Here is a 23,010-nt window from a genome sequence, read left to right on the forward strand (position 1 = left end):
GAGAGAGGAGAACTATAAAGTCTATATGAAAAAAAAAAACAACTATCAGAAAATGAGGTTTCCTTGACTTAGCAGACTTTTGGCAAGTTTCCTAGCCTGTCCTGCATGTGAAGGGTCTGGTTTGGGTGAAGGAGGGAGGTATGCTGTTACTTTCCCTTTGCGGAGGTTGTGGCTGGCACTCAGAACTCTGCCACTTCTGGCTGTGTGACATTAAATAGGTGAGTTCATTTTTCATGCCTCAGTCTCCACATCTCTAGAATGGAGTCATAATAGCGTCTTCCTCATGCCATCATTGGTGAGAGGTCCGAATGAGAACTTGTGGATGAATTGTTTTGCTCTGTGACTGTCACACAATAAATACCCAATTAATGATCACTTTTATTAGTTCTATTCTATTACGCTTTTTAATCTGCTTCATAAAAACTCAGACTTAGTTCCCTTTTTCTTTATGCTTGGTTCTCCTTTCTCCCAAAAAGGCATTCAATGAATCTTGAGTCTGGAGCATGTAGATGATGATGGCAGTGATGATGATGATGATGATGATGATGTAAGTGTACCATTATAGGGAACACAGAATGACAGACAAGCCTATAGGGATTTTATGAGAGCTCTGAATAAGTGGGTGTATGGCAGGCAGATACTCAGCCTTTCTCTCCTTCCAGTAACACCTTGAAGAAGATATAGTTACTGTCCCCACTTTAGAAATGAGAAAACTGAGAATTAGAAATTTAGATAACTTACTCAGTGTCACACAGCTAGACTATGCAGAGCTGTCTAGCTGCTGAGCCCACACAATCATGCAAAGAGGAGAAGTAACCCTGTTCTTCTATCTTCACCTGCTCTCCAGCCCTCACACCAGGCCTTTGATTTTTCTGGATGACTTGGAGCCAATGAGTCACCTCCTGGCATCTGGTTTCTCCAATGGGGCTGTGAGATTGGGTTTAAAAGGAAATGAGAATGACACAGAGCATTTCTCAGGAGTCTTCTCAAAGCCAGTGGTCACTACTGATATATGTGGATGCTAAGACACAACTTAGAACTAAAGGTCTCTGAAGTCAATTTTCCTCAGTTTCTCTAACTCAGATTTTTTGTTCTCCAGGTTTAGTAGGGTGTCATTGACCTCTTTCTTGGGTGTTTGGATTCTTAAAATACTCAGGCAGAAGTTTTAGAAATAGGTGGCATGTTTTTGGAGATTTGAAATTTCTGTTATAGTGTGGTTAAAACCATTTCAGATCTTCTCAAACCCTGATGAGTCTATGGTATGAATACCAGTGAAACAGATGCTTCTGAAAGAAGTGTGTTTTTTGAACAGTAAAGAAAGTAATGTTTGTTAAGCTCCTGATTTGGGCTGTCTGTAAAGAATATCACAAAGTTTGCTCCATTGAATTTCTAAGATACCTCTGCATCACTGAAATGTATGTTTCTAGAAGGGCTAGCACTATATATTACTCATCTTTGAATCCATGCCTAGCATACCATAGCACTCCATTAATTTGATGAACACTTGAATGAATGTGTCCTTTTTCACACATCAGAATACTGATGCGGGACTATGTATCCAATGCTAGGGAGTATCTCTGCTAATTGATCAATAGCAAACACAGATTCCTTACAGGCATTGGAGGCTCTGGAGTGTCTACATAGGAGGGATTTGGAGAAGACATTCTAGGTCTAAAAACTCTCTTGGCATAAAATGCACTCAGTTTTTTGTTTTTATTGCATTTATTTGGAGTGGCTTTGGAGGTACTGATAGAGTTAATGCAGAGAGATGAGAAAGCATTTTAACTTGCGTTTTGGTACCGTGATCATACGTAAGCTTCTGAAGAAGTGCTCCCAGAGGCTAAAAGGACCAACATGGAAATGAACTTAATCTGACTCCTTTAATCAATGCTACGTGAGTCAGCATCCAGTAGAAAAGATGAACCAGTAGTCAGCAGCAACATGATAGCAGAGGAGCCCCCAAAGGAGTGAGCTGTCCCCTGCTCTTGGACTCAGTTGTAATAGGCACTTAAGCTTTCTTTGGTAAAGGAGTTAAAGGTTCTGGCTATGGCAGCAGAACAACTGACCATAGGCTGTTGACCCTTGCAGAAAAGGACTTTTGACCTGAAAGGTGAAAAGGCTATCCATGATGATAAGACAAGCTATAATCATTGAGTGCTAAGGACTTTGTAGATAATGTCTCATTTAATCCTATCAAGTAGGCCCTGTTTTTAACTCTACAATGTGGATGAGGAAGTCAAGGCTCATACATGGTACACCAGTTGCCCAGAGTCACACAAGTCATCCACGTGAAGCCAGGATTCAATCCCGGGATTCTGGCCCTGTTTGGCTCTTTAACTGCTCTGTGTGACTGCCCACATCTGGGCCTAATAACACCACTACCTACCGGCGGTGTCCTCTAATTGTAGGCCAACAGGAAGTTGTCAGGAGAAACTAAATGTCTAGCCGAGGACCGGGCTGTCAATCCTGACCTCCAAAGGGGTAATAATGTCTCAATAGCACGCTAGTGAGTTGTCATGATGAGTATGATGTAACGCGTCTCTTCTGACCTCAGGATTCTACAAGCCATTTGCCAGAATGATTTAGGATTATTAATTTTTTGCTTAGGTTAAAAAAATTCAAAGTGCTCAAAGAGAAATAGATTCCCCTTTGCTTTCCAGCCCAAAATACAGATACAATTCAAAATCCTTCAAAATATCTAGAGATTGCTTTGCTTGGTATGATGAATACCAGTAAGTACCAAGATGTGCTCATGGATTCTATCGCCAGTATTATAAGGTTTGAATTAACTGAAGAGCCTTTCCAACCTGCTAGAAAGCACTATACCTCTTAAAACAAGAGAACACTCTAAAAGCATTACACCACCATTCAAGAAATTCCAAAAATTAGTCTCTGGCCCCAGCTGACTTCCAATTTTTTATTTTTGATGTTTCTGTTGCAATAAAAGCCTTCCTACTAGGTAGGATGAACATGACGGTTGCCAGTTGACTGACCTGATCATTTATCTTTAATGTCTGAATGAGAAGTGTTCCTGGCTTAGCAATGTAGTCCCTTGGCAGAGCTGACCAGGGCCCCAGGGAGCACTGTCAGCAGCAGCTATTACTAATTTAGTTGGCATCTTGCATTGTATTTAAAGATCACCACGACTCAGCCAAGTGCTATGGGATTATAAAATGCTCAGGCCGAGGGGGGTCACTCACATAGCCTGAGCCACAGTCAGAGCGCCCAGTCATATTGTGTTACAAAGATACAGTAAACAGCTCTAGCATTGGAAAGTAGGATGCAGCGTAATTACATGCAATTAACTAAGGACTCCTTGGGCAGCAGCCCAACTTGAGACTTTATCTGACAGGGCTGCAGGGCCGGACAGACAGTGGGGAGAGACCTTATTTTAGCTGAGTTAGGGAAAATAATGTCAAAGTTTGTGGCTGATAGGAGTACATCATGTATAATGAGAAATGAAAAGCTTCTACGTCTGTCTTTTGAACTGACCATCTGAAGTATTGCTTTCAACTATTTTGTAGAATACTATTGGTCCACAGGGCATGGTTTCCCTCTTTGTGTCCTCTCAGAGGGCTGGAGAGAATATTAAAGGGAAAGCAGAGTAGGAACCCCAGTAGAGGCAAACTCCCACCAGGTCAGTTAGCAACTTTAAGGTGGAATCCACACTTCTCTATAGAACAGTTTTAGATGATGATTCGGTATGATCTTTCTATGACAGAAAGCATTGCTAAACTTGGAAATACTTCCTCGATATGAATGCCTTTCCAGACCTTTTTCTTTCCTCTGTCGCTCAGGGCGAATATTAACTTGAAATCCACACTTGTATTTGTTGCATATGCTAATTCCAGATAAAACGCAAGACTTCATTCTGGAAATCTAGGATTTATTTTCTTACATATTTGCTGTAGCCTGGTGAAACTGCTTTGCATGATAACAGACATGTACTGTTAGGCTGGGGGAAAGTGCTTCTTGAAATGACAGAAGGCTGATTTTCCTATAACTTTGAGGATTAAATGTTTGTGTACAGAATGGCTTCTATTAACTATGGTGGGATTATTTCAGGAAAAAAACATATCGTTCAAGGGAAGAATGAGGATAAAATTATGAGGAAAGAATTATATAGGAATGAGAAAATATTATGTAGTCTCTTGGGAAATTAGGGTACCAGTTCTGTGCAAAGGTCAGTGAATGCTCAGTGAATGTGTTTCTCACTAGCAAACATTGCAGGAAATAGTCCTATGAGCAGTACTGGGAGAAACACAAGACACTAAGGGATCATTCTAAAAATCCAAGACATAAATAACTTTACTGCACTACATAGGTTTTACCTATTGTTCACTGGCATTTTATTACTTTAATTTTTTTTTTTGGCGGTACGCGGGCCTCTCACTGTTGTGGCCTCTCCCGCTGCGGAGCACAGGCTCCGGACGCTCAGGCTTAGCGGCCATGGCTCACGGGCCCAGCCGCTCCACGGCATGGCATGTGGGATCTTCCCGGACTGGGGCACAAACCCGTGTCGCCTGCATCAGCAGGCGGACTCTCAACCACTGCGCCACCAGGGAAGCCCCAAGCTTATTTTTCCCTCCGTCCTCCCTCCCTCCCACCCTGCTTTCCTTTCTCCCTTCTTCACTCCCTTCCTCTGTTTCTCCTCATCCCTCTCTCCTCCTTTTCTTCATTTTCCTCAAGCATCCGTCTTTACCTTTATTTTGTTTCTCTGTTTCTTAGGGCCCATTATTTTACAATAGGGAAATGGAGGATCAGAAGGGTTAAGTGATCTTCTTAAGGTTGAACAGTTAGTGGCTAAAACCCTGAATACATCTTTAGGGTTGGGCTTCTCTACTGTGTCCTCATGATTTGTCCTCATGATTCTTCTTGTAAGAAGTAATAAGAAGTCCTCCAAAACATAAGTACAGACAATCAGATTGTACTTTTATCTCAGAACACAACAAGGAAGAGGCAAGAGAGGGATGGACGGTGAGAGCTGTACTGCGGCTCTTCACTCTGGGAGATGGGGAACAATCAGGCTTGGGGAACCTAAGCAAGTGCTGGGGATGTTTGCTTCTGTAAGAAAGAGGGATGTAAGCGAGGCGAGGTGTTTAATAGCTGGAATTTCATTCGTGAAGGCAGCAGGATAAGAGTAACCATTGCGACTACCACCCAAACCACATTCCAGGCTTTGCTCCAAAGGCTAGCTGGGTGGCGTGGAGCAAATGACTTCACAAACATCTTAGGGCCTGAGTTACTCATAAAATAATGGTTTGTTGACTATCAATATCAATATCAATAATAATAACGTAGAATCTGCCTCAAGGCAGGGAGACTGGATCCTTGAGGGCCCCTCTGGGCTCCATGTTCTAAGTTTTGATTTTATAACGGAAAAGTAAACTTGGACAGACATTGCCAAAACTGTGAAAAAGCCTGAGGCACTCTGTAACACACCGATGAACAAAATAATTGGTTGGAACCAGGTTTTCATCATTCTGAGCTGAAACATGATAATATACCTTTGTACTTAAAAAGGTGATTTCTCCCCCTCTCCTTCTGGTCCTTTATAGCATTGCATGGTATTTAAAATTAGAAATCAATTAAAATAATTTTTTTAAATAAACATTTTCCTGGCTCTCGCTTGCATCTACTAAGGCAGGCTTCCAGCCTGCAAGGTCTCCCAGGCAGCTGCCTGTAGGGGTGCTGGTGTTTGCCCTTTTCCTGTTCCATCACCCTGCAGCTGGGCAGCTGCCCACCTTCACTGTCTAGCGGTCACTGCTATCACTTAGATGGTATTGCTGTGTCAGGAGGTGCCCCAGCCCCTGGTCCCAATGCCACCCTGCCTTTGCTTTTAGACAAAGTGAGGCAGAATCCTTTGTGGTACTACGTACCTCCAGAGGCTCCTATATGGGGCTGCTGGTTCTGGACAGCGAGACAGTACTCTGGATTTTTCCTTATTGTTTCTTGTTCCCAAATAGGAATCCAACTCTGTATGTTGGGAAAGAGGTAGGGAGGCTAAGCCGAATGAGAAACACCTCCATATACTCAGATCCAGGCTGAGGCTTTGTTCTTGGGTCAAGCATGCTGGGCTCCACAGATGACCAGCTTTCCTGGTCTCCTGAGATGGAGGAGTTTCCTAGACTGAGGACCCACACTGCTAAGACCGGGGCAGTCCCCAGTGAACTGGGACAGTTGACCATCCTCACAGCTCCCTTAGCCTGCATCCCTTTCTGAGGGGTTCCTCAGAGGCCTGAGCACTTAGCCATCTTTGAACCTCAGCAGTGTTTGTAGCTTAGACTCAAATTAGGATTGCTGCCTTCTATTTACACTAAATTTAGTATAGACTAAATAAATCCGAATTTCTTAATTTTTCTATATCCAAGGAGAACCACTGTACTTGGCACACCACACAAAAGAGGCAGCCCTTCTCACCTGGGCATCAGTCAGAAGTCATGGCAAAGTGCTAAGACCTCAACAACCTCAGCAAATATTTACTAAGTGTCTAATAGGACCCTATGCAGACCTTGGCCTCTCTAGGGCAAACCTAACTCTCTTCTTCCTAACAGAGTAGAAAGATTCTTCATCATTTCCACACCCTTTCCTTGAAAAAGCTCCCACCCCCAAAGGGGATTTTCGGTTCTTTTGTCATTATATCAAAAGTTAACAATATTATTTTAAGTAATACCCCCTGGGAATTAGAACCAACCCAGCAGCTTACAGAGATCAATCAGTTTCTCAGTTTTTTCTTTTAAACCATGTGAAGGTAATTTAGCTCACTGCTAATTGCAATCTATTTAATTACAATGCATGCAGATGTAAAAGCAAGTGCTAACACAGGTTGCAATTAGAGCATCATGTCAAAAAGCTGTTGTCCCTGGTGGTAGAATTAGAGGATGGCGGAAACCTCAGAGGTCATTTAGCTCGTTGTCCTATTGCAGAGCCTTCACGCCACATTTATATAATGCTTTGTGTACATCTCCTGTGATTGTTACACCACAGAAAGGTAGAAAGGATTGACACTAATATTTATTCTTTAGCCACCAGCTATCAGACCTGATCTGGGAAGATGACAAAGATGATTTCACTGCATCTGCCCGACAGCCTTATGAGGGAGGTACTTCACCCCTATTTGTAGGTAAGTTCCCAATGCTCAGAGAAATGACATGACTTTTTCCAAGTCCTCACAGATCATAGGTGACATAAGGATGAGCTGAACCAGATAGGCTTGGTGTGGATGGCCACACTCTCACCACCCTGGAAAGCAGCGGCTCTTTTCTCGTGGGGGGAGAACACGAGATTCAACAGGTGACTTGGCCAAGGCTCACTGACAGGATGTGAGATCTGGAAAGGGTGTTGGAGGTTATGAGGCTCCACTTGCTCATTTTCTGAGTGATACACTCGAGGTTTGGAGAAGCTGGGTTGAGCTTAAGGCCCGCTGATTGAGGCTGGGAAGCCAGTATTCTCCCCTCTCTCTCCCTCTTCTCTCTCTCCCTCCCCTTACCCCTCCCTCCCTCCCTCTTCCTCTCCCCACTTTTCCCCTACTCCCCACTCCGTCTCCCGCCCCATCAGTGGCTCCAGTGTTCCAGTTCAAACAGTCTCCCCTCTGCTCTCCTGGACAGCTACCCTGTCAGAACTCACCTCTGTGTGATTAACTGTGCTGGGCAGACTGGTGCCTGGAGCTTCCCATCCCTCTAAGGAAGGCAGGGGAGTAAGTGATGGAGAGTTGTCTCTCTCTGTAAGAACTCTGCTGGTGCTTAGGAATTTGCCTCCACAATCTAGGAAAATGTGGCTATTCCCCAGACAGGGTGCAGAGCTGGGATGACTCTAAAAGCTGTGGCTACGTATACTCTAAGGAGGAAGAACATCAGGCTGCATGAGCAGAGTTATAAGATGTTTTGCAAAACTGGATATAATTCCAATCTTGTGTGAGTTTTGTTTGTGAATAACGCTTTGTTTGCTGGTGATCCTCAAACTAGCTCACATGTGAATCCAGAGGGCCTGTAAATACTCAAATGCCTGGGCCCTGAGCCCAGAGATTCTGATTCAGGCAGTCTGGGTGTGGCCCGAGAATTCTCATTTCTCCCTGGGCTCTGGGTGATGCTCAGGCAGTAAGGCCTGAGGCCGGCCACACCCCAGGAGCGCTGCTGCATTCATGCACTTACCTAAAGCTAGCTGGTCCTCCACGTTCCAGCAGGCTCAGGACACAACAAACCCGAATATTTGAACGTGGCCGTGCTTTTTTAAGGTATTTAGTTTTCAGCAAAACATAATTTATAGAGAAAGAACTAAGGATGTCTACCAGTTCGTCCATCTGTTGCTGATTTATCTTCCCCTGTAAACAAATGTAGATTCTACAGTTTGTTATGATGCATAAATTTGGTTATATAATGGGTGAAATCCAGTCTTTTGAAATATGACAACTGCACAATAGTGTAATACTTAAACAATAACATCATTATTCTACACAGTGGATGATGCTGGTTTTTATTCCAACTCGAGTGTCTATAGCACTTCTGTTGTTTTTTTTAGTCTTCTGTGTCCTTCATACCAGGTTCATTTGTAAACCTGGCTCCTTACTAATGGCCCCAGTCTCTCTGATCTCCCTTTCCCTGAGTTCAAGGAAGACTAAAAGTCACAGGCAGAACTCTGTTTACATGGATTAGTTCCCCTTTTCAGTGGCCATTTGCTGATGAGAAGGTGTGAGATCCTGACAGCATAACTAAGACACATACCATGAAAGAATGACTAATTGATCAAAGGAACCAAAGGCTGAAGTGAGGAAATCACCTTTTAAACTACAACTTCTCCTTGACTTAATTTGCAGGGGCCCTGCCAAACATTTACAGCATAAAAACCACTGAGGGGAAGGAAGCAGTATGTTGTTTTCCCTACAGCTCCAGAGATAATTGTCCATGCTGATTTGTGATTTATTGCTTTCATTGAAAACTTAGAGAGGAGGAATGCATTCAGGTAAACAGAAAAAGGAGAATCCCAAACAAGTATTTTTTAATTACTGGAATAAAATGAAGCCGCATAAAAAGACCTCTTGACAGCTTGCGTGATTAAATTTGATAAACAGTTTGGGAAATCTTAGGACATTTACTTGCAAAATTTACCATAAAACAGCGGGCTTCTTTGAGAACTGAAAAGATCTGATTTTCATGCAGAAAATGACATGGTGCTTTGACGTGGGAAAGTTGAGAAACTTGCAGAAAGTTGAGTAGGGCTGTGCTCTTGACTCTGTCCACCGCTCAGCCTCCTGTGCCTATGCCCACCCCCAACTCCTTTCTCCTGTTTTCTTGAATTACGTCACTCAGTTTCCAGTTGTGCTTTTCTCACCCCAAGAAGGAAAAAATCGTGAAATGAATGCTGCTTCTTTTGTAGTCTGCTATTTTGGAGGTATTTGAGGCTGCCTTTGAAACTTATTTTATTTAAGTTGTTTTTCCATGCAAATGTTTGCTCTCTACCTAATTTTGGTCATTTCTTTGCAATGCCCTTTCTCAGAAGAAAACCAAAAATAGGTGCCAGTGTCACTGTGTGGGTTTGTTACCCAAATGCCCTAATTGTCCTTAATCCACTTCTCTCATATTAGAGAACTATAGCTGCTACTCCTGTTGAGAAAGATTATTTTCTCTGCTTCTGACAGATTCCTCCCTTACTGCCTTGATCCTAAGCCCTCTAATTATGGTTAAGTGTCCTGGCCTTATGATACCTGAACATCAATCGTTCTTAAACAACTAGGCTTTCTTCTGGCAATTCACTATTTTGTCTTCTTCTTTCTTACTGACAGTTATATAAAAAGACTTTCAAATTTTAATGACTATGACAAAATCCATTGAGCTAATGTATTACACTCCTTTTAACCGTTCCTCAGTGATGAATATTTTAAATTTTTTCTTGTGTACCTGATGCTTTTCTACTTTCTGGTCTGTTTAATCAGAAGACATTCCCAAGAGTGAGATTATTATATTGAAGGACATTACTATTTTTATAGCTCTTGAAACAGTTTGTCAGATATATTCCAACATGTAACAACAGTTTCACAACGATGATGCTGGAATTTGGTGTTACTATTATTTAAATTTGTTTTGTGATCTTAGTAGATAGACAGTGGTGCCTATTAATTTTCCATTTTCATGTCTTTCATAACTAGTATCATAATACATTTTGTAATATATTTATTTGTCATTTGTATCTATCATTTAAAAAATGCCACTATATATTGGTAAATATTAGTTCAGTGAATACTGAGTTTACTGGACATATTCCAGCCATGGGCAGGATGGGAGGGAGGGAGAGTGGAAGGAAGAGAGGAAGAAAAGGAAGGGACCTGGGGAAGAAGGGAGAGCTCGTGTTCTAACAATAGTCATTGGCAGTGTTTGACCTTGCTCAAATATGGGCCCATCTTAAAAACCCTGTCCTGGCTTAAAATTAGACTACCGTGGGGGACGGTCCATATATACAGGCTTTAGGAACCGAAGCCTTCTGTTTAACTATTCTTTGCTTCTTTGTTATGAATGTGTTTAGTGATACCATATGCTCCTCTCCCTTTGAGATGGGCATTTTGCCATGTGTATAATGCTTTGCGACTATTAATTACTCTGTATGAAATAAGTTATTATTACTGTGCTTCTCTGATGATTCCAGTTCTGCAGGAGAAGTGGGTTTTTGTCTTGTTTGTTTTTAAACAGGCTGCTTCTTATTTTGAGACTTAGGTGCAGTGACAGGACACACAGTCATGGTGAGCCTTCATGATAGCTTTCTGGACTCTGAATAGTTTGGAGGAGACATTTGTCACTGGTGACATTCTTGGAAGACTTGAACCTGCTACATGGCTTCTGCTCTGCTTGGGGACATTCAGTATCTCCAGTGTGTTTTTTATGGCTAATACCTGTGAGGACCCATAGACTTAGAGTTGGACAGTCTAGTTCTCTGCCTTTAGGTAGGGCAGCCAGCAGTAGGTTTGTTCAATCATTCATTAGTTCATGCATGAATCCAACCCATGTTTATTGAAAAACTGCAATTCCAGGTACCTTCTAAGAATTCTGATTCAAGATTGTTTAGGGAAGGAAAAGCAGCTATGCTTTCATGGGTCTCCTGCTGCTAATTCTCTAATGTCTGTCAAATATTCTTTCAAAAAGTGGCAAACTCTTTCTAACAAGCTAACTTTGGTTAATACAACACGCTACCTCACCCCGCTGCTTCAGCACACAGGGCTAATAAAATCCTTGAACAAAGAAAGGAGTTGGAGAAATATATAGGACGTCAAGATCTGAACATGTAGAAAATGGTAGCCTCATCAGAAATAGGATTAGAGTAGGGATGGGCAAGAAATTACTATTGGGCAAATACCAGGTGCTCTAGACTGTTGTGAGAATTATAGAGGATGACAAATATAAAGTACCTGGTGATCTGATTGCGTTTTCTGAGGGTCTGTGACTATCAGGTTGATTGAATTGTTGGAGAGCAAGAGAGGTTAAGAGTGCAGGCAGAAGCTGTTGGAGTGTTCCGAGTGATGATGGCAGCTTAAATCACACAGTGGAGGTGGAGAGAGGTGGACAGAGTCCAGATATATTCCAGACGTTGAAATGACTGCAGTTGCTGGATGATTGGATGTGGAGGATGAGGGCAAGGAAAGACTCAAGCGTGACTTCTGGGTCCTGCCTTAGGCAAATGGGTGTTGCCATTTAGGATCATTTGTGGTCAGGAAGGACAGGAATGGGGGATGCTGGGTGCGGAAAAATTGGGGCCTATATGTATTATGGGGAAAGGGGAAATTCCTGGACCACCATTTTGAGAAATCTGATCTATAGGTTTCTCCCGACAAGTGGGAAGAAATATGTTGGTTACTTATATGTGTGTCATCTTCCACAAAGCTGTCCTGATTGAATACCTGGGTTAGGTTCTCAAAGATTTCCATCTTCTTTAGCAAGATGTGATTCCATTCAGGCATGGAAGAAAGTCATGACAAACAGAAAGAGGTATATTATAAACTTTTCTCATCCCTGAAATTTTCTCTTCAACTGTAGTGATAAGAATCACAGTGAACGTTCACATAGCTATCACGATGTGCCAGTCACTGTTTGAAGAACTTTACAGATATTTCCTCAATCCTCTCTGTAACCATGTTAAGTAGGTTCTCTTACACCTTCTATTTTACAAATAGGGAAACTGAGGTACTACGAGGCTAAATATCTGTCGTATTTTTATATGTCACATATAAAAATATATAAGGATGGTAAAAGTAAAAGTTAAGATTTGAACCCTGAAAGTCTGCTTTCAGAATAGATGCTTTCAATCACTAGATTACACAGAATAGAAGAAAATACCATAAGAATTAGGATTGTTTTCTCATGTTGAATGTTTAGCTTTAATAAAAGCAAGCTGAATTTCTTGGCTTTTAAGCTCAAGTTAATCTCTTTCTCTAGGGTCTGATATTGACGGATGCTGTTATGCATATTCCCCAGAGGGAGAAATATGGGTAACAAATTAGGAAGATATCCTATTTTTTTGTGGTGTGTTTTTTGTATGTCTGGGTGGCTGTGTATATCCATATGACAAACACAAACACACATGATCACTCACATAGACATCTAAAACTATGGAATCTTGGTATTGTAAGGGAACTCAGAGATCATCTTTTTTCAGGAAGCAGCTTCAGAGGGTTAGGTGACTCCACACAACCTGTTGGTAGCAGAAGCAGCACTGGAACTGAATTTCTCAATTCCTAGACCACCTGTATTTTTCTCTTTCTCTCTTATATATGCTATGTCACCTCCATCTGCCTCCAAAGATGCTCCTTTTATGATAATTCTATGTGAGAAGTTTGGAGAAAAAGTAATAACTGTAGACAGTCATTCACTTAAAGGTAATCACAGATCCTCCAGAGTTAGCAGTTAAGATTGCAGAGAGATTTGGAGAAACCCTAATTTATGTCCTGAGATTAGTCATCCTCCTAAAGATCTTCAGTTAATTATTTCTGCCACTACCTCTAGGTGGCACTGTTTCCCCTTTAACACTATTGTGAGCAAGCACCATACTTTCCTTGTAATACCCCGTAGCACAGTGGAGTTAAGGCTGAAGACTGTACTGAAATTTTCAAAGGTAGAAGAATAACTAAAAGTGTCTGCAGCTCACAGAGCCAATCTACCCTGGTTCTTTTCCAGTTGCTGCAGCTGGACAGAGGGCTCCAGAACCTGGGAGCTGCTAAATTAGAGAAATTGAGGTGGTAGAATGTGTCCCTCTGGGGAGTACATGGGAAGATAGGTTTAGGTTGAAGGGATCCAGAGGAATCATGTTCAAAGTGTGGGGCACATGGAGAACTAAAAAGCAGTATAGAAAATTCATTTCAAGCCCTAAACATGAAAGTTAAAAAGGACAAGAAGAAGATAGGAGGCTAAGTGGAAGCTTCCTGCAAGAGAGACAAGAAATGGCTGGGACCCAAGGGATATGGCTGTTAAGATGAGGAAGAAGGGAAAGTCTTGGGGACGGAGAAGAAAGCTGGGATTTGGTGAGAATCTGGCTATGCAGAGTAAATGGATGTGAAGAACTAAGCTTGGCTTCTAGTTTTGAGTCTTTGTGTAAATAGAGAGGAGGAGATAACAGGTAAGTAGAGACACATGTCCCTTGGCAGTGGGAGATATTTTGGAAAAAATCCCCCAGGAAGAGTTGTTAATGGTGCATCCTGGAATCAGGAGAACTGAGGGGGCCTGGTCCAGGAGAATGTATTGACTATTGATGTGATTTTTAGTAAGAAGGAGAGGAGAAGTATGAATAAGTATAAACAGTTCTTAAATTTTATCACTGCAAGTTTAAAGCCTATCCTCTACTCTCCAACATTACCTGTAAAGTGATACACAGTTATATCTTCAAGCTGTGCTTCTCGGGACCTGTTTACACATAACACAAAGTAAATACTGGTATGAATTCAGCTTCTTGTTTCTATTTTTCTATCAGGAAATGATTCTTTTTACCAAAAGGGACTTTTGGTAAACATCCCTCACTGAAGGATGCTTGCCTATCTATGCTCACACAGAGGACTCAGAGGAGAGAGGCAGGGAGCTGCAGCATCCGCGGCATGGCTGGCACCTTGACAGTGTTGAGTAAACAAAGCCTCCAGGAGAAATCAGTCACTCTTCTATATGCTGGGCAAATATGAGCAAAGGCCACGATTTAGTTACAAAGGCTTTGAAACAGTAAGGAATTACCCTGGAGAAATTGAACTTTTCAGAAAATATGCAGATAGAACAGCACAGGAACTGTTTCCTTAGGTGGAGCACAGGCCTGGCAGTAGTTCCACAGGGAGGAGGGGCTGAGCACTGTAACTAGAATTACAGGTGTATGTTTTCATACATGTATATTATGGAAAATTTCAATCATCTATAAAAATAGACTAGTATACCCATAATTCAGCTTCAACAATGATCAGCTCATGGCCAACTTTGCTTCAACTGTATCCTTTTTGCTCCCATATTATTTTTGAAGCATAACCCAGACAGTGTATTAATTTATCTGTAAATATTTCAATACACATACATAATCAGCATTCAAACTTCTAAGTATCTCATAATTGTTATAATTTTTTGTTTAAGCCAGGATCTAAATAATGTGTACTCATTGTGATTGGCTTATGTATCTTTTGGCCTTTTAAATTCTACAGGACCCCTTCACTCCCTTTTTTTTGTTTATTCCTTGCAATGAATTTGTGGGAGACAACTATATTATTACATATAAGTTGTTTGGATGTAAGACTCTGTGTGGCAGAGACTGGTTAGACATTCACCAATCCTGCTTCCTTTTCCTTCTAAGCACACAGCTAAACCAGTGTTCCCACCCTTTTTTTGCAGTCAGATGTGACCAGATGACTGAGTTTTGGCCAATGGAACGTGAGTGGAAGGGATGGGAGCCACTAATTCTTGGCCCATAAAGACTTGCCATGTGCCCTCTCCACGCTCTTTCCTCTTCCCTAGTGAAAAGGAAGCCATGCATTAAAGATGGTGGAGCCACGGGATGCAAAGAGTGTGCATTGCTGAATCAGCACTTGGAGGATAGTTCCTGGCTGCCTGGGAGCACCTACTATTTTTTTTTTTTTTTTTTTGGTGGTACGCAGGCCTCTCACTGTTGTGGCCTCTCCCGTTGCAGAGCACAGGCTCCGGACACCCAGGCTCAGCAGCCATGGCTCACGGGCCCAGCCGCTCCGCGGCATGTGGGATCTTCCCGGACCGGGGCACAAACCCATGTCCCCTGCATCGGCAGGTGGACTCTCAACCACTGCGCCACCAGGGAAGCCCCTACCTACTATTTTGTTACTGAGATTTTGGGTTTGTTTGTAACATCAGCTAGCAACTCCTTGACAAATAAAATTTTATATGAATCTCATTATAAAGTGATTCTCAACCTTGGCTGCATGTTACAAACACCATGGAAACTTTCAAAAAAGGCTAAACCTGGCCCAGGACAATTAAATCTGAATCACTGGGAGGAGGTTGCAGCATTTAAACAGGGTATTTAAACAGAGCACAACATGTAATTCTAATATTTCTGAGGTTGAGAACTACTCTTATTGGTTGTGGGTTCAGTTATTTTTAGGGACATCTTTTCTCATATTCCTAAAGTACTGAGCTGATAAACCCCTCTAGATATTGTTTCCTTTGTCATGTACAGATACCAGGCAGGGTAAACATTCTCTGGTTATTAGTTAAGATTCTGGTGTGTAGTGTGGTATTCAGGTATACAACCTCTCACCCCCCAATTGCCTTTATAGAACACAATTTTAATGGGACTGATTTCTTTCTGGGCCATGCTGGTACACACAGTCTTCAAATCTCTCCACTGCAATCCTCTACTTACATGTACATTTCTGCAAGGAGAAGAAGGAACCTTCTTGGGAAGACAAGCTCTGTGTCCTATTATTGTGTCCCATTGACTGGAAGAGTGGCAGTCACATAGTGGGCTTTTATTAAATATTATTGATGAAGGAATGAGTGAATGATTTTATCACAAGGAGATTATGGAAACACCTGTACAGAGTAGTTCTTCCAGAGAGGAGAAATAGGAGTGAAGAAAAATGAGGAAACAGTTGACTCAAAGCATATAAAGCAAGAAGGCTTCTGGCAAGTTAGGTTTGAAGTGGAAGAGGGTACAGGAGAGAAGAATGAGATCCACAACATCATTAGAAGCATGAATAAGCACATCATAAAATGTTAGACTTGGTAGGGATGCAGGTATCAATCCAGTCCAACAATGCTCAATCTATTACAATATTTAATACCTTCCTAATACTGAAATATTCTCCTATGAGATTGTGGTAATGTTAATGAATATGATTTTTAATTGTCATACAAAGTAATGTGTCAGTATTTGAAAGATCTGAAATAAGGAAGTGAACCAATATTTCCAAGTGACGAATGCATGCTTTTACAAAATCATGTACCAGTAAAAGATACATTCAAAGTGCAAGATGAGCCAATGGATGTAACAGAATACAAAAAGTTTACTGATATGCCTTTTGCTTTGCAAATGATCTAAGAAACTATAACTTATGAAGTTCAGTATCGAATCATGGATGACGAATGAGAATTATCTGAAAAGGCTATTAAAATGCCCCTCCTTTTTTCCAACTATATTTTTGTGTGAGGCTGGATCTACTTCATATAATTCAACCTAAACCACATTTCACAATTGATTGAATACAGAAGTGGACGCGAGAATCTAGTTGTCTCCTCTCAAGCCAGATATTGAATAGATTTGCAAAATTGTAAAACAATACTATTCTTCTCATTTTTTGTTTTGAAAAATAGTTACTTTTCAAAAATATGTTTTGTAGGTTAACATTGTAATGGGTTTACTGCTACTGACTTAAAACACTTTCCAGTTTTAATTCCTAATATATTAAATATTGATGGATATAGTCTACCTAAACGAAAGATTTTTGGACTCCTCAATAATTCTTAAGAGTGAAAAGGATCCTAAGACCAAAAAAGGCTGAGGACCGCTGCTCCAGCCCATCGCCTTATTGTTCTCATGGGGAAACTGAAGCAAGAACTACATTAAAAGATGGGGCATTAAACATCACTAGAGTAAGTTGCCAAAATATAGATGATAAATGCTTCTTTTGTAGAAGAAAGCACTTTCAGACAGAAAACAAACACACAAACAATTCTTTGGTAGAAGTGTTTCAGTTGAGTTTTTTTTATGACCTGGCAGTGCAGTTATCAACAATGGAGATTCTAAGCTTGAATAATGTATGACATGGTGCGACCTACCAGAAACAAGTGATTTACGTTATTATTCTAAATTAAAAACCCTTAACTGTACATCTCAGTCCCTGTCTTTTTAGAAAAGTACGAAAGAAAACAACAGCAACAAAGAAGGAGTAATAGCCATAGAAAAATGGGCAGATGATGGTAATTAGAGCTGGTGAATGGTTACCCTGCAGCCAGAAGTCCGAGGTCCTGGTTGTCAGTCCAGGTGACTACAGAAACAAGACCTTCTGCAACCATGTTCTGAGACAGATGTGATTGAGGAGCACAGGATGCTTTAAAACATGTTTCCTGCAGGCCACGTCCTTGTCAAAGACACAAGAAGGCTCAGCCAATCAAAACCTTTCAAGGACCAGTGGTGGTAAGCTTCAAGTCATGCAGAACTGTTGGGAGCTGCTGGGGAATAGAAGCAGAAGGGTTCTGGGGAGGTGGCAGAGAAGAGGGTGACTCTTCACCCAGAGTTACTAACATTTTAAACAACAGAGATCAAGGTCTCAGAACATAGACATGGGTAAGAGGAGCCCTGTGTTTTAGAGGCCCACAAGCTAGCCTGCTCTAGCCATGTAGCTCCCCGCATACAGGGGTGAATCTGCAGGGCCAAGGGGACTTTCACACACTCAGCCCATGCTGTTCACTTGTTGGCCACATTCTGGGTTCACATTCTGGGTTCAAGGCTCCTGGAATTCTTTGCACAAACAACCCCATCCTGTATCCAGGCTGAGCCTATCTTGAGGGTAGGCCAGGCACCAATGTGTGACCCTAAGTCTGAGGGGTGGCTAAAGGGTTGACTATTTGAAGGGGGTGTGAATGGAGCTTGGACACGTGGTCTGTGGTGTCCATGCTCAAAGACATGAGGTTCCTTGTGGTGCAGACAGATTCAAGAGCCCTGGGTGACTGTCCTCATGTGACATTATTCCTACACCAAACTCTGAGGAATCTAAGAATGCTAAGTTCGAACCTGACCGTCTCTAGTTCATCCCCTCATTGTTGTCAGGGTTAAAAGACAGAACATATATTTTTTTTTAAATAGTGAGGCTCCATTTGTTCTCTTGTCTGAGGACCCATGGATATTAGGGGCAGGTTTGTCCAAAACTGTTTGTAGACGTGCTGGCTGACCTTTAGCACTGGAATATTCCTGGTGAGCCATGGTCTCTGTCTTTAGTCATTTCTTATCTAGAAACTTAAACTCACATTGTGAGTTCTTAGCAAAATAAAGGTGTTTGTGTCTAGGCATTATATCAAAGAATTTTACAAGTCATTAAAGTTATTGTGGGGTCACTAAACCCCTCCCTGAGTGTGACTCAACTGGGCCAGTGCCCATGTTTTGAGTTGGTGGACACAGAGTGGTCATCCTTTTGGGAATATCCAGAGTGTTTGTCTGCGTTGTTGCTGGAATCTTCCCATACGTTAATCCAGAGATATGGCAGCCCCAGGGCAGAGCCACTGCCATATCTATAGCTTGTAGGGAAGCCAAGCCTGTTAATTCAGAGACTATCAGACCCAGAGGAGTGATGCATGGAACCAGAGCTTCTCAATCATGACAACGTCTGGGTGCAAACCATACATTGGAGAAATGCCTGTTGACTCACCATCTTCACGGCAGATGGCTCAATTCACAATCCAAACTGTGGCTACTGTGAGGAGTAAAAGATAGGACATTCGAAATCTTTGCAAGTCAGTCATAAATATAGTTGCCATTGTGGAGAGCTACCTCTGTGCCACTAAGTGCGTCATCGTTGTTGTTTACTTATTTTAATTTAAATTCACATAACCTGACTCTGAGCCCGCACTGACCTAAGCATTTTCAAATATCAATTCATACGATCCTGATAACAACCTTATATGGTAAGCACAATGTTAACTTCATTTTATAGTTGAGGAAACTGAGGCACAGAGCAGTTAGGTAAAGTGCCCAAGGTTGTAAACTAGTAGGTGGTGGATTAGGGGCATGCCCTGGGGCAGCCTGCTTTCAGGGTCCAGTTCTAATATATTTAACCCTCTTAGGGCAGACATTATTATCATCCATTTCACAGAGACTATGATGCTAAGCCTTCTAGTTTCTCCAGCTTCCCTGGCTACGTTTGCATAGCTGGTGAAAGGTGTTGGAGCTTGAGCCCTGTCTACTAAATCAGCTGGACTGTGGAGCTCCCTCGCCCCTTTTCTGAGAGTTCTGGATCCACAGGACTTTGCTGCATATTGAAAGACTGACAATAGTTGATATCTGGTCACTGTGTCATTTCCATTCTCTCTAATGACTGTAGGATAAAGGTCTACAGATGGTCTGGAGGAGGCCCTGTGATAGCTTTGCAAAGCACTTGAGATCTGCGAGGAGGAAAGATGGGCGTTGGAGGGAGATGATGGCCCTTCCTGTCTCGTGACTTTGGAGACTGGTGTCTGAGTGCTCAGTTGACATATGGCTTGATGAGAACCAGGACCTATGGAGTGGAATGCTTCATTCTACAGTGAAAGGGCCCAGGTTTTGGAGGGTGGCAGACCTGAGTTTGGGTTCTACCTTCATTGTTTACTTGATCTGCTTGGAGTCTCATTGTTTTCTCCTGAGTAGAACAGGGATGTTGGTACTGACCGTGTGGGTGGAGGTGAGGGCAGGGCATAGAGCAGGCAGCCCATACGCGTGCTGGTTTCCTTCCCCTTTCTTCATTCAGAGCCTCACATGAGCTCTGAAAGGACCTGTAGAAAGCTCCCTATACTGGGGATCTGGCTGGTGGGGAGGGTGTCATGCCAGCGTATTCGTCCCCTGGACTCCGGAAAGCGGAGACCTCCCTGGCCAGCAGTGTGGCCTGCTGAGCCCGCTGACGCAGTGGCTCGGGCAGAAGGCCCAGCTCTGCCTGGCGCTTTGCCTGGGCTGCTTGAGCCAAAATGCAGGAGCCGGGAGGCCTGGCTGGGGAGGTCCAGGGCCTCCTGCTGTTCTTTCTCTTCAGCCCAGAGTCTGCCTCTCCGGACTCAGAGGGATGCATGGGACATTTGCAAAATGGGGGAACTGGTGCCACATTTCTCCTCATTCTATCTTGCCGGTTTTATTTTGTGGTGTGAGGTAAAGCCAACCGGGTAGTAAAGGCATTCCTGAGAAGCAATCAAAATTGGCAGTTTGCTCCTGGGTCGGGGCTGCACGGGGCCAGGGAACTGTAACCTTACAGTTTTTGTCCTCTTGAGGGGAGAGTAAGGAGTCCAGGTCTAGCTATTTCTAAAGCATTTCCTCCGCTCCCCCAGCCTGGCTTGGAGGGAAGAGAGGGAGCAGGAGCATATGTTCCGTACTGATTTGCATGTGCACACTTTCCTGCATCCATTATCTCACCTCATTAGGGCTTGGAAGGGGAAGTGGAGCCGAGTGTAGCAGCAGCGTGTGCTTTCCTGAGCCCTGCGGAGAATTGTCCCAAACGGTAAATGAAACAGTTGCAAGGGCCGGCCAGGAGCCCGCAGGTGGCTGGGCATCTCCCGGCCCAGGCCCAGCAGTGCCTGGCCGGCTGCGAGGGTCCAGCTGCGCTCGAGTCACGTGGCCTAGCGAGGGCGCATCCTGGCCAGGCAGCTCTGTGATGGATGATCCTGCTGGAGCTGCAGAGGCTCCACGAGGCTCTGTGGATCCCCACACGTCTGCTCTCCTGGTTTGGTGTTCCTTGAGCAGGAAAACAAATGGTTAAAATGAAGCAATGCCTTCCCTCCTTCACTGACAGCCACCTTTTAAAAGTGGAGGTGGACAGAGAACTAATGTTTAGTTCTTAGTGAAAATGACAGTAGGAAAATCTCCAGGTCAGGGCTGATCAAGAAGTGGGAGGCATGGTGATGGGCGGAGGGGGAGCAACTTTCTTGTGTAGCTTGCATGCACACCTCAAATTTAGAACCAAATGAGCCTCAATGTTCAGTTGTAGTTCATGTGAGTGTATGAAAATTATACATATGTATGTAAATAATATATATGTATATGCATGCATATGTATGTATATATGTATGCATCTATATACATATTTGTATGTATGCACATGTATATATGTAAAGATGTGTATATATGCATGCATATATTTATGTATATATTACATATGTGTATATATGTGTATATATGTATATGTATGTACATGTGTATAGTATGGGTATGTATATGTATATATGTACATGTATATAATCAACCGAATCATTAAAATACAGGTATGGAGGTGGCCCAGGCCTCACTAGATCTCCGAATAGGCCTGCCTAAGTTTATCCTTAAATGTTTGTGTGATTGTCACCTTTCACCCTTTGATGCCTGTCACATGGTTTGAAACTTTCATCTCTCACCCCTTGAGTGGAGACCTGTTCATAGACCTAACTCTTATTCATCAGCTGTGTGAACATGATCAAGTCATTTGGCTCCCCTGGGTCTCAATTTCATCTTTTGAGTAGATGGCGCCATATTGACTGACCTAGTTATGAGGTTGAGGCCATTGAAAACAAAATGACCCAACAGTACCTGCCCCCATGCTTTTATGGTGATAAAATGCTACGTAAAAGTGGAGTGGTATCATTTGAGAATGAATAAAGCCATTTTCCCCCTTTGCCTGTGAAAAATTACCTATTGATCATCTCTTGAATCTTTCCCTTAAGTGGTCTGGACTAACTTAGGGCCTCCTATAAACAAAGCATTGCAAGACCAAAAGCTGGTCTTTCAAAATAAAAAGAGCCCTTCATAAGCTTCCCCAAGGGGTAGGAATTAAACAAATTCAGGGCTTACTGAAGAGGGCTGTGAAACAGAGAGGTGTTTGGTGGTTGTTCTCGCCTCCATCCAGAATGGGAAGTGGGCGATGGAGCATTTGCTGCCCTGCCTGGTGGTCCCGAGGAGAGAGGGGTCCAGGCTGGAGGAATGTCAGGAAGGTCATGGAGAAGCTATGGCAAGAGGTAAGGTCCAGCCAGCCGTGGGGCCATGGCATGACCTGAGCACAGGGTGGGAGAACATCATTTCATTGATTCTGACCTACACTGAACAGACACAAGAGCTGTCAGGACTGCTTTTCACCCCATATCCTTGGAGAAAGGTTTCTCATGGATCTGTGTTTTATCATCTCTAAATTAAATGGTTCACAGTGCCATTTGCTTGAAGACAACTTGAAAAGAAATCATTAGGCCCAGAACACACAGTACAGAAAAGTGGGGTGGATTAGAAAGTAAAATCAGGCATCAGGATGACAACAGTTTACCCTCATGGAAAGGAATATTCTGCCAACTGTTCCCATATACTTTTTTTTCGAACATCCCCTCATTACCATTTTAAGACATGTGCTTATTCAGCTGCTCTCCAATTCTGCAGTTTGGCAAAGTTAAGTTGGTAGTATTAGCCTTTATGTCATAGCTCAGGTGTGAGGCCTGCTGGGTCCTTGGCAACTCAGGGTGTGAGGGTGTGTGTAGGAGGAGTGGTGGTGGGGTGGACCCAGTCACAGGGTCTGGAAGCCTTTAGCCCTAGATACACAATGGGGAATGGGCCTAGCAGAGGGGGATGCAGGGGATGCAGGGATGGTTGCAAACCAAGGGATCAGGCAGGCTGTGGTTGCTGTTCCCAGGCAACAGGAGCAACCTGCCTTCAGCTTGGAGGGTGGCATCTCATCTTACGAGAAGGTTCCGGAAGACAGTAATAGAGGCCAGGTGTCCAGACCCAGCCAAATGGACTGTGTCCTGGGTTGAGCTTGGGCATTACACAGGGCGGCAGGCTGTACAAAGGAGGAACAGTCCCTGTGGCCTGTCAGGATCCAAGGGCTAACAGAGCTGGCTTAGGGGCCAC

This window comes from Mesoplodon mirus (assembly GCF_964341445.2).
Source record: "Mesoplodon mirus genome assembly, chromosome: 5".
Taxonomy (NCBI): Eukaryota; Metazoa; Chordata; class Mammalia; order Artiodactyla; family Ziphiidae; genus Mesoplodon; species Mesoplodon mirus.